Here is an 8,840-nt window from a genome sequence, read left to right as displayed (position 1 = left end):
CTCGCTCGCTCGCCCTCTCATCTTTTTTCAAAGGGGTACTTTCCTGAATATTCCTGTTGACTGTTGATGCTTTTGATCCTGCTGTCTGCCGTGTTTCTCAGTGATCAGCTCTGCAGATGACCTCTACACTAGTTGGAGTGATGTGCTGTGTGAGGCTCCATGATGAGTGAGCAGTACCTCATCGTTTATACATATCCCAGAGGGCACAGCTGGCCGCGCTGGGGAACGACCTCGTGTTTTCATACACAACTCTGCAGCGCAGTAAAGGTGCATTCCTTTCATCCTGCTTGCTCTGCATTTTTTTTAAAGCATGCATAGTTATGCAAAAAAAAATGGAGGATGGGGCCTGTTCCTGTCTGTCTGAACAGTAAAATATTCTTTATAATAATGGAGACAACATAAGATCCACTTCTATACCTGTGCAGGCTTACTTACTTATGTACATATACAAAACAAGAAGGAAAACAGGGCCCAAGCAGCAAAAGGTATATCCTTTTCAAAATCAACTTGGCATTTGCTTTCTTGCTATGCTGTGATCTCAGGAGATATGGCAAGTTATATCATCACGCACGGTGTTGACGGTTTGTTAGCTATTTCAACACATTTCCATTAACGACTCTTTTCTATTTTATCAACAAATTTGCAAAACCAACAGGCAAAATAAGATCTGTTTCAGTGGAAGTCTAATATTGAAATAAGCATAAATTGATCCAGTTGAAGGGACGTGAAAATCCACACCCATGTCAGGCTCTGGACTTAAACTATTGTGGCTATTGTCAAGCTGTGGGCTTGACAACATTGAAGTCAGTTTGTAAGTTGTGTAAGCCTGGCTGTTTAATATTGGTCTTCTTTTGTGCTGGGGTCTATGGTTGTACCTGTCTTTTTTTAAGTTCTCAGCTCTTTAGGTTGCAAAGCGTTGTTCTTTTGATAAAAACATCACCTCCCAATTCTGCCAGCAGGCGATTATGTTGCAGCTTCCAGTTTTGTTTTTATTTTCAGCAATGCAATGCATTTCAGTTTTTTTCAGTGAATGCAGTTAAGATTTCAGCATTTTCTGCTTCTTTAGGTGCTGACTTCAGCTTCCAAACTTTACCACTATTACACTTTAGCTTGCAGGATTTTCAGTAAATTTTTCATTTCAGCTAATTCAGCTCAGATCTCAGCTTTATTCAGCAATGCTTGGCAAATGATTCCAGCTTTCAGCTAGTCCACACAGTTTCCCCAGAAACTGCATTTTTCTATACTCCCTACAAGAGGTAAGAATTACAGTGGACTGTGGCATTTGATGTCAGAGCAAGATGTTACGATCAGCAAAGGCAGACCCAAAAGCAGACGCAGACAATGGATTTAAGTAATATAAAAAAGGTGTTTATTGTAGGAATAAAGGGGGGAATGAGGACAGGCAAGGCAGAAGGTAAAGAAGCAATGGTGGATGGCGGTTAACAGAGTTGAGGTGAGCAGGACAGATGGACGAGGAAGCGTGGCTGGCTGAAGAGAAGCTCAGGGGTTTAGGAAGCAAGCAGGAGAGGCAGGCAGGCAGGGGGACCGGGGAGTAGTGATCCTGGAAGCACAAGGAAACATGGGGAATACAGACAGGTAATGCAAAAAACAAAAAAATACAAGGAATAACTCTGAATATGCTATTGCAGAGCAGCCGAGAGTGAGAGACTCCCACTGTAGTTGAACCAACGGTCTGGTGATGAGTGGATGGAGAACCTCAGTAGATGAAGAACCTCAGTAGATATACCGATGAGTTGATGAGTGGATGGAGAACCTCAGTAGATATACTGATGGGTTGATAAGTGGATGGAGAACCTCAGTAGATGGCGAACCTCAGTAGATATACTGATGAGCTGATGAGTGGATGGAGAACCTCAGTAGATATACCGATGGGTTGATGAGTGGATGGAGAACCTCAGTAGATGGAGAACCTCAGTAGATATTCTAATGAGCTGATGAGTGGATGGAGAACCTCAGTAGATATACTGATGGGTTGATGAGTGGATGGAGAACCTCAGTAGATGGAGAACCTCAGTAGATATTCTGATGAGCTGATGAGTGGATGGAGAACCTCAGTAGATGGAGAACCTCAGTAGATATTCTGATGAGCTGATGAGTGAATGGAGAACCTCAGTAGATATACTGATGGGGTGATGAGTGGGTGGAGAACCTCAGTAGATAGTGAACCTCAGTAGATGTACTGATGAGTTGATGGAATGCAGGTGTGCAGGCCGGGCAGGTAAGTGAATGATCTGCAACCAGGAGGGAGCCAGAAAATGCCAGGGAAGGAAGCCACACGCACGCACACACACACACACACACACACACACACACACACAGTGGGAGACAGGGGAAAACAGGAAACACAAGGGAAATAACTGGAGACATGGGCAGGGCCATGGCACAATTGAGATCGACTTTATTTCATTTTTTTCATTTTCTGTCTTTAATTTTTCATAACATAATACACATATTTTTATTGCATATATTTTTTTATTTATTTATGCTTTATTGTTGATGTTTTTTTCTCTCATTTAATAACTTCTTCTGTATCACTTTCTTTGCTCCTTTCCTCTGAAGAAATCAATTCCCTTTACCAGGCTGTCTTTGTAATGAGAATTTGTCTTGTGATTCACCTTCCTGGCTTCCTGAAGGGTAAACAAAAGATTTTACACTTTTTATTGACATCCATACTTTATCATTTCTCAGTCTGAATCTTCAATAAGATTAATCAGAGTTTCCTCTTCTCCTATGGGAAGATTGGATATTCCTGCAAGTTTTATGACTTTCAATAGCCATATGCTCTTTGAATAACTTCTCATTATTAGCACTCATAAATGTGTCATTAAGGCATGCATGCTGGCTCAATAGAGTTTTTCTGCACATGGCTCTGTCTGTGAGGTATAAGTCTCAAGAGTCATAAATTAATTCATAACACTGGCTTTGGTAATTGCCTGATATTGCTGTGAGGTCTAACTGTCATCAGGACCTATGGGGGCCAGATCACGCTGAAAGAGCATATCACCCCTTGTCATGGAAAATAGTCACAGGGGAGCGGCCAGCCAGTCTCACATCTGCATAATTTAGCATTGTAAAGGTTACCACAACCCTCAATGTAATACTATTTCATCTGCTGCCTCGCAATGTCATCCAAAGTCTGCAGTGAAATGATATCAGGCATGACTTGGCTGGAGTGGCCCATGTGAACCATCTTTATTCTTTACAGCTCGGCCCCAAGGTAGCTGAGTCATGTGACAAATGGGAAGTTGAGAAACAGAGTTTTTCTATCTTGAGAGTCTAGCTATATTGTCCCAGTCCCAGTCTACCACATTACCGATGTAACTGAATGATACAATGAGAGTGATGACTGAAAAATAAAGACTTGACACTAAGTGGCTATAAGGATGTGTTAGCGAAGATTGCCTCCTGTCTCAGCCCCTTCAGCTGCTGATGGCCTATTCAACAGTCACCACCATCCCTTCAGACTACCAATTGTTTGTTCATCACAATAAAAGAAAAAGAGCCGAACTTGTCTCAACAAGACATTAAGACCATGAGTGAGCAGCCATCAATCTATTCGCTGCAGTGTTGTCCTCTAAGGAAAACGGTGTTCCTCTTACGTTCCTGTTACACTCCTCGCTGCAATGTGGGTGGTTCAGGATGCTTAAACTGATTTGAAAGACCAGCCACTAAGAAACATTTATTTTATCATCAGTTCGTCACTCTAAAGCTAAACTCGCATCTCTAGGCTGGGGAATAAAACAGGGGTCACAAATTGATTCAAAAAGGTAAAATACCACATAGCATTGTTAGGCAGTGCTGAAAGAATCTCAGAACTGGCCAGGCTTTTAGTCTATATGATAAATATGCACATGAGTATCATCAGAGGTAAGACAAATTGAAGCATATCATGAAAACCACTGGAAAACATCAAAAGTCCAAGCGTGAAAATATTATCTTTTCAAAAAGAATGTGTCATGTTGGAAATGAGGAAAATTAACATTTTCACATTACAGTGCAGGGCATGTATGAGTGATTATATATATATATATGTATAACATAAACAGATATGCAGTTGAATCTGATGCTGCATATACAAGATTCATTGACATGCAAAGCATCCTAATCAATCCTTCAAACCTCCCTGATTGCAGGAACACGGAGATACTCTGTGTAGTCTTAAGATTAACAGCAATTAATGCAAGGCAATTACGGGACATCATTAGAGCAGCAGGAAGTGCAGACAGTCAGAGTGTTTCATCTCATTAAACTGAGTCCGCTGTAACTCTATAGCAACCATGAAGCCAAAAGAAAGCTTGACTCTTGTGAGAAACCATGTCAAGACAGAGAGATCAATGAGACCCTTTGAAAAGGAACACAAGTCAAATTCTCAATAAGGGTTGGATTGGGAGCTAGCTGTCCCGGCTCCAAACAAAATCTTTAATAAACCATGTCCACAAGTCAGATTGAAAAAAAAAAAAGGACCATTGTGTGTTTTACCACTGCGTTAGCAAGGCAAAGCAATCAGCAATATTTGTTTTGCTTGAGCATTTCTATTCTTTCCCTCTTCCTGTAACATGGCAGGATAGGAAAGTTAATGCTCAGATTTAATCACAGAGACTGATGCAAAGCACAACCTCACTGATGCAAAGACATCATTTGTGAATGATAAAGGGAAAAAAATGAAATATCGATAACGACATGCTAGTCCCGTTTTAGAGGGCTGGGGAAATAACTTGACACCCCAGCTGTTAGAATGTCTTTCACATCATGACCTTTATGTGTGTTACCTGGTTACCTGTGTTCTCTGGTCATACTGACTCCTGACGTTGGATAGCAATAATAAGGGAGAGGAGCAGGGATTTAAAAAGACAAGCCTGTTGTGCTTTATGGTTGAGCCTTGTAAGGCCAGCAAATAACGAACATTTGCTGTTGTTGTAAAGGGGTAATTCCACAGTGATAATGAGATGATTTTTGATTACCTAAGTCAAAATTGAACTCCCAAAGCCTCACACAAACACGAATCCAAAGGCGGATTCATTCGACAGTGAGAAAATATGATTATGAATATATATTGGTGTTGGTAAATCCTACACGTTTCACTATATTTTGAAAACGCACTTCCAAGACATTTCACTCTATTTTAGAAATACTCTCTAAAACACATTCAGTGACTTTTTTGGGGGGACCCCCCCCCTTTTTCTCCCCAATTGTATCTGGCCAATTACCCCACTGTTCTGAGCCATCCTGGTCACTGCTCCACCCCCTCTGCCGATCTGGAGAGGGCTGCAGACTACCACATACCTCCTCTGATACATATGGAGTCACCAGCCGCTTCTTTTCACCTGACAGTGAGGAGTTTCACCAGGGGGATGAAGTGTGTGGGAGGATCACGCTATCCTCCCCAGTTCCCCCTCCTCCTGAATGGGTGCCCTGACCGATCAGAAGAGGTGCTAGTGCAGCGACCAGGACACATACCCACATCCCTCTTCCCACCCGTACGGCCAATTGTGTCTGTAGGGACGCCCGACCAGGCTGGAGGTAACACGAGGATTCGAACCAGAGATGTCCGTGTTGGTAGGCAATGGAATAGACCGCCATGCCACCCGGACGCCCCCACATTCGGTCATTTTTGATAAATGCTGTGTTTGAACAATGAGTTGAGCTCCTCGGTGGTACTTCTTTTACTGGATGCTTTCAAATCCCATCTTGCTGTCCCACTTCATATGTTAGTTCCTACATAAACCAAGGATGTAACTACGGGTAGGATATAACCATGCATCTGCAGCAGATCTTCCCCATGATTACACTGCAAAGGCCCTGGCTGTGCCGTTTCCCTCAAAGGTCAGAATAACCTTTGCCCCAACCACAAATGAGGAGATGATGGTTACAGTGTTGCTGGCATCATTAGGGAAGATGGCTACAGCTGAGAATGAATGTGTGCGTGCATATTCAGCGAGTTGTCCCTCCCCTGGCGTCAGAGTTAAATGTGTCCCCTAAAGTGACCTCTTAGTGTAAATTACAGAACAATTACATATATATGACACATTGTTGCCCATGCAAAAGCATGGTGCAAGAGTGGCTCTACACTAACTTATTCACTGTTTCTATTTTCGGCTGAGCTTAACCTGTACTCTGCATGCTAGACTCTCCTTCTAGGGCAATGCTTCAGCAAAGCACGGAGTAAGGACTCAGGAAATGAGACCCTTTCAATGTGAAAATATAGCACAAAAACAATGACATCTCTGAACGTTGAACAAATTTTATTTTTAATTTTTTAAAAGTTTTTGCAGATGTGGCAAGGCTTTATACCCCGGTCTCTTAATATTTAGTTTGTGCTGTACATGATAATTAATGTACCGCCACCATCCTCAACACATTATCATCCCCACTGTGAACAGGACTAGGTTAAAACCTAGTATATGGCTGGACCGTGACTACATTTACAGCTGTTTTTGGGCGACTATGCTTAAAAAACTACTGTTTTGACATCAGTTCCGTGAACAGCTGATGATGTAATAGAAAACTGTTCACGCGGCCAATGGGGAAACTCCAACATGGCCATCCGACCAATGGTGAAATTCCATCACTCACTCAGGCAGTCACTCAACCGTATGCATAGGGGCTTGCCCCACTGTTGCCCTCCAGCCGAAACAAGATATAATGTTTTTATTACTTGCAAAAGAGATTGTGAGGGCAATCACGTTCCATGTCACTATGAAGTGTTGGTAAGAAGTAGCATCAAGAGCACTCATCTTTCAGCCTGCCAAGTCGTTCAGTGTGACAGTCATGTGAATGTAAGGGACTTTGCATACACCGTGCAACCACTGTGAGGGCAGTCACTTTCTTTGATTGCAGTAACAAAGGATTGGAGAGGCTCTGGCACAAAGCTGAGACAAAGCTAGAGGTGTGATGGACAAAGACATAAAATGTTCTCAGGTGTAGAAAACAGAAATATATGTGCTTGTGCGTGCATATACATTCAAAAGCAAGTGTCAGTGCCCTAAAATACTTGTCAGGTTGTTCAATAATCAAAGAGGTGAGAATAAGAGATGTAGTGTGTTGCTGTTCACTTGTCAAGGGCTTCTATTTTGAAAAGAACAGAACTGAGATGGGGAAGAATTAAAAAAAAAACGGCACCATTATCAGTTTCTGCATCTTTACATGGTTGGATCCTCTCTAGGATATCGACGCCACTATCCTGCTTACCAGTAAAACCAACAAACTCCCTGCTGAGGGTTGAGACTCACCCAAACGTCACTCGAGTCATAAATTATGCATTTCCAATGTCAAGTATCTCAACGCTCCTTGTCTTGATACGACAACTCACAAGTGTGGCTGGCTGTGTATGCAGCCTCACTTTGAAGCAGCCTACAGTTTTACCAGTCAGAACTGAAGATGATGGAGTAAATGGGCAGTAAAAGTGGCCCTCACCTACCATGTCCCTTTGCCCCTTACACTATGCATAGTTTAAAGATTACTGTAACTAATTAGATATTCATAAATTATTGTGAAATAATTATTATTAGAATATGATCAAAACAAGTAAAGCTGAAAGCAACCCCAATTATCAATTATCATAAAAGAAACCTCCAACTTTTTCCTGGGTGTCGCTTTACCTTCATTATCAGCAGTATACTATAGCCCTGGTCTCTTGTATGCCACTGGACCAGACCTCACTGACTTGACTGGCATGCTGAAGCTTAGGGGTGACCACACTAAATGAATAATAATAATGGACTCCCCCTTTCAATTAGATCTGCCCTGTCAGTAGACTCATTTAAATCACTGCTCAAAAATGTATTTTTACTCGTTAGCTTTTGAGAGTGATTAGACAAATTCATCTGATGTGCTTCCTAAGCCTAGTTTCTATGAAACTGTGCACTGTTGTGTGAGACATTCTTTAGTGTTTTTTTTTATCTTTATTAATTTACTGTTGGTCTGTTATATTGGAATTTTGTACAGCACTTTGGCCAAATGTGCTGTATATACATATTCACTTGACCTTAACCTCTTCTTCGTTTGATTTATTCTGAGGCCTGTAACGGTTCTTACTTTTTCCCAGACAAGAGCAAACGTCTACGTCGTTCCCCTCTATGTCTCAAACGTTGGCTTTCAATGCAGTGCCCTGTGGATTTATGGTTGAAATTCTTCCAAAGTCTGTAGCTGTAGATCCTTGCAAGGATTTTTCTTCTCCCCTTGCTCTTGCAGTCTCAGGGTATTTGCTTTCATACCTGTTCCTGACTACTAATACTGCATACAAACGGCCACATTATCCAGCCTCAGGTACAGAGCTTATTCTTGATAGCCCCATTGAGCTGTGGGTCCTCCAGTTATCTGTCTCTCCAAGCTACGTGGTCTCTCCATGGTTATTTGCTGCTTTAGTCACAAAAGCCAGTTGTCAAAACCAAACGGAGCATTCAGTGATACCTGGGATATGATCTAACACATGTGCCATGCTCCAGAGGGAGCATTCAAAACAGGCCCAAGACAAAACTACAAATGAATGCACTAATCCATGTTATAACACAATGTACTAGCCTCTCAGTGGTTAGTGTAGATTACACCATTTAACAAGGCCTTTCTCACAGACAACATCCCTAACAACATCCCTTACTAAACTAGCTGGGCTGAATGTGCGAATGCAGGACTGTCTTCAATCGGGGACACCTTCTCTCACGGGGCTATAACATCTTGAGAAGGATCAACAGCGCATTGTAGCACCCTCGAAACACCTTCATAGAGTCAACACAACTATGCAAGTGTTAACTTAGGGTCTGCATAAGAATATCAAACCTCCACCTCACATCACTCTTGTATCCACCCATATTCAACCCAGC

This window comes from Lampris incognitus, chromosome 3 (genome assembly GCF_029633865.1).
Source record: "Lampris incognitus isolate fLamInc1 chromosome 3, fLamInc1.hap2, whole genome shotgun sequence".
NCBI classification, from domain to species: Eukaryota; Metazoa; Chordata; class Actinopteri; order Lampriformes; family Lampridae; genus Lampris; species Lampris incognitus.
The sequence above is the reverse complement of the archived record's forward strand: the minus strand, read 5'-3'. Positions refer to the sequence as shown.